This window comes from Orycteropus afer, unplaced genomic scaffold, assembly GCF_000298275.1.
Source record: "Orycteropus afer afer isolate SDZICR_OR568_19922 unplaced genomic scaffold, OryAfe1.0 scaffold00236, whole genome shotgun sequence".
Lineage (NCBI taxonomy): Eukaryota > Metazoa > Chordata > Mammalia > Tubulidentata > Orycteropodidae > Orycteropus > Orycteropus afer.
The window spans coordinates 2,881,471-2,886,191 of record NW_006921823.1 but is presented as its reverse complement, the minus strand read 5'-3'; positions in this window follow the sequence as shown (position 1 = coordinate 2,886,191).

Genomic DNA, 4,721 nt, shown 5'->3' with positions numbered 1-4,721 from the left:
GAATTTGTTGCTGTCATTTTGTTATGTGTTTTTTCATGGTGTCCCTGGTTTCTTTGTTCCATATTATTTTCTGTGCTGAGGTCATTATGTTTATGAATCATGTTATCATTTCCTTTGTTGCTGTTGTTTTAGTATATGCTGAATATTTGTGTTTGTCCTCTTTTTTATTGTGAGGTGAAGGCTTATCATTTCTCTTTGAGGTTACCCTATGATTTATAATTTTCTCCCCATTCTATCTTGCAACTCTCTTAACTTCCTCACCATTGAGAAGTTTTGTAACTACACAGTCTTTTCCCTCTTTTTGTTTGTAATTGTCCTCACTTGGCCAATTGATGTCTCTGTAATTGTCCTCACTTGCCAATTGATGTCTCTGTAATTGTCCTCATTTGTCAATTGATGTCTTTGTTTGTAATTTTCCTCACTTGCCAATTGATTTAGAATCTTTTATAATTTTTCATTTATTTTGTAATTTTGTTCTTTTATTTTCTTCCAAAATTCTTCTAAATTTACAATCTTGTAAGATCATTTACTTTGGATATGTCCATAGCTGTGGTTTCAAGGTCATGTCATCTTGTATTTTAATGGTCGGTTGTTATTTGCTATTTTTAGTTCTCTGTTCAAAAGATTCCATTTAGCATGTCTTGTAAGGTTGGTCGGGTTTTAACAAATTCCTTTAGTTTCTGCTTATCTGGAAATCTCCTAATTTCAACATCATATTTGAGGGAAAATTTTGCCGGATATATAATTCTTGGTTGAAATTTTTTTTCTTTCAGGGTTTTATATATACCATCCCATTCCCTTCTCGCTTGCATGGTTTCTGCTGAGAAATCAGAGCTTATTCTTACTGGCTGTCCTTGGTAGGTAACTTTTTGTTTTTCCCGTGCTGCTTTCAGGATTCTGTCTTTGTCTTTGGTTTTGATGAGTTTGATGATGATGTGTCTTCGTGACTTTCTTTTGGGGTCTATCCTGTTTGGGGTTCGTTGGAATTTCTGAATGGATATATTCTTCTCTTTCATCATATCAGGGAAGTTATCCTCCAGGAAATCTTGGGCAATTTTCTAAGTGGTTTTGTTTTTTTCTTCCTGTTCTGGAATTCCAGTGACACCTAAGTTATGCTTTTTGATGGTATCCTACATGAACCTTAGGCTTTCTTCATTTTTTTTTAATTTTTTTTTCTGATTGATCCCTTTCCATAGAAGTATTGAGGTATTTGTCTTCAATCTCATTAATTCTGCCTTCTATTGCATCAATTCTACTCCATTGCCCTTTCAATGTGTTATCTATTTCTGACAATTTAGTATTAATCTTCTGGATTTCTATCTGTAGATTTAGAATAATTTCTAATTTTTCATTTATTGTGTCATTTTGTTCTTTTATTTTCTTCCAAAATTCTTCTATGGTTTTGTCTGTTTTCCTTGGTCTGTCTCTCAATCCTTTGAAGATACCTAAATATAATTCTTTTGAATTCCTTAGCAGAGAGTTCCAATGCTGCTGCTTCTTCAGGGATGTGTTCTGGGTCTGTATCCTGCTCCCTTGTTTCTACCACTTTATCCTGCTTCTTTGTGTGGACTATGATCTTTTGTCTCCCAGGCATCATGGCATTGTTGTATTTAGATCTCTGTTAACTGTGTGAAGAGAAGCCAAGGGTGATTCAGACTCTTCTTGGTGGTTTTTTATCATTGGCCCGTTGGTGGAGAAGGAGGTAGTTGCTCTCGGTCAGTAAGAGAAGTTGCAGGAGGTGTGGATGTAATTGTGTCTTACGGGGACTGTTGCTGTCTCCCACTCAGTTAGTCAAAAATTACAATTGAATAGCTATCAAAAAACTAAAAGCCCATGGACAAAAAGCACACCATGTAGTCACACAGGAACAGTAACCAAAAAAAGAAAAAAAGGGAAAAAGAAGACGAAAAAATAAGAAAACCTGCAATATCTGGGGATAGGACACTAAGAGAAAAATTTAGACAAGGAGAATAATGAAGGGAAAAAAAAATGGGAAAAATGCAAAAAGAAAAAACAAAGAACCAGGTTAACCATGAGACAAAAGCGGGGGAGGAAACTTAAGTTAAAAAAATAATAATAATTTTCAACCAGTAACAGGGATAAGAAAAAATGCTGATAACTAGGGCCTGGGAGGGGAAGATTAATAGTAAAAAGGACAAAAGTATTAATAATAATAGTTGTTTTAAAACAGACAAATACAAGCAAACTAATCACCAGAAAAAAAGAAAGCAAAAAATAAAAAATAAAAAAAGAGGAAAAAAAAATCGGTGAAGGACTTGGCAGGGCACCCAGGCTCCGTCTGTGTACACAGACTGTGATGGAGTTCCTGTGGGCCCAGAAGGTAGGTGGGAGTGGGGGATGGCCACACCTCCATTCACCAAGTGGGTATGTGGTATAAGAATAACAAGAGGAATGTCACACCTTTTCAGTCTTGCAGGTCTGGAGTGTCCTTTGGGTTGCTGGCAAGCAGAATGTGTTCTTAAGCCCCAGGAATCTGCAAAAGCACTGTCTCTTTAAATATCCAAAATAATCAAGCCGCTTTTAGACATTCAAAATGGCAGCATCCTCCGGACCGGCAAAAGTCCACAGCTCAGCTCACCCTTCTCTTCACCTTCTCTGTTTATTCCCCAGCCACCAGAGCAGTCCTCTGTGCAGTCCCTGGCTAGCAGGGCTGATTTTTAGGTTAATTCTTAGGTCCTACAACCACTCAGGAATCTCCAAACTGTCTGTACGTGCCATCAGGATCGCTCAGGATCACTGCCAGACCGCAGCTCCGTATGTCTCCTATTTTGGTATTTTCATGCAAATTCTTCTGCTAGTTGGGGTTTAGTCCCCTACTATATCCTTCCCTTCAAGACTCAGGGGTCCAGGATTATCTTCTATGTCTGTGTTGATTGTTTTCCTTTTTCTTTGTTGAAGAGTGTCTGTGCAGTCTTTCTGCCTAGTCCACCATCTTACTGGAACTCCAGGAAAAGATATTTTAGCCAACTGAAATTATGATTTATAGTTTGATTTAAAAAGGGGGAGGGAGTATTATTGTGAGGATAAAGATTTTTGCTTTGTAAGGACTGACTCCATATTGCCAGAATAAGACTCCATATTTTTTGTAAAGATGCCATTTCTTTAAAACCTGGCTTCAACCTTACATTGTAATTTACTTATTCTCTAAGATATAGTTATCAATTCCTGCTGCAACTTGTGATCTACCTGTGTCAACAAAGGCTGCTGGGCCAGACTTTGTCATTGGACACTTGAATTGTAGCAAACACAAAGCGCACCCTTTAAGGATTATCTAACTGCTGGGAACTCACAAGAAATATTCTTTTCTTAATTACACATTCTCCCATCTCACTTCTGGAAAAATGTTAAGTGATGCTGCACATGTGCTCTATCTCTTTTTTCCTTTCATATAAGAACCCTTGATTGTAAGCAATGAACAGAGCAGGAGTTTGGGAAGTTATTGAGACCTTTTCCTTCTCTTATTGGTGCACCTTCTGATTAAAACTCTCTTTTTCTCCTTGAACTCTCATATGGACTCTTGGCTGCACTGTTCTAGGGCTAGACCCCAACATTTTCAATTATAATATATACCCGAAACTAAGACAACTAAGAAAATTCCTACAGTACTACGGGTATAGCTTTAAAAACTTTTAAATATACATGTAGATCACACAGTATCTGCTTTACTTCTATTTTAACTCAGCATTTATCTGCTAGCAGACTCGCTTCTTATGATGTATACTGGCAGCCTCTGATACTAGGTTACATACAATCACTACATTTAAATTTGCCTACCCTTCTCCCTGAAGGTGATAAAGGTAAGTGTCCTGCTCATGACTGTTAAAACTCTACAGAGAAGCTTCTGTTTCCCTATAGTGATTTAAAGGAAAATCTTTTAACTAACCCTGATATATTTTTCATAGATGGCTCTTACTTGAAACCAACTCCTAGCCTTCATTATCAGGCTGTTTATGCTGTTATTACTTCAACCAAAGTACTGGAAAGACAATCTCTCCTTAAGACAATCTCAGCTCAACAAGCCAAATTATTGCTCTTACCCAAGCATATAAATTTGTTAAAAGAAAATATGTGAACATTTTTATAGATTCTCAGTCTTGGTTTGAAGGTATTCAAGATTTTAGAATCTTTTAGATACAATAGTTTTTAACTTCTCTGATAACACTACTAAACATAGGATTTTTAGGAACAGACCTTTAGATACATTACTTCTCCTTTCTGAAATAACTGTAATTAGAATACGAGTTCATCCATCAAAATGAGTGCCCCAAACTGAAGAAATTAATGGAAAATTTTTTCCTGATGCAGCTACAAAAAGGGCTATTTCCCAAGTTATTGTTTCCCATGTGTTAGAGAAAATCTATGTAACAATGGCTTTGGAAGAACCTATAGCTTTTGTGAGAACTTATGGGGAGCTATTTCCATGACCCAACTAGCTCTTTACACCCTCCAAAGAAAAGCTTTAAAACATCAACAATTGGCTCAGTCTAGTGAAATTAAAACAGAATAAGTTAGGCTGTTATCAAGACCCTGACACTAAGCTATGGTTATGACCAAATGCCAAAATTGTTCTTCCTACACTTTTACACATCATTATGATGAGTACTCTACATGAGGATAATAATCTAGAGAAGGATAAAAATTACCAAAATTAAATATATATATCATGTATATATCATATATATATATATATATATATATAT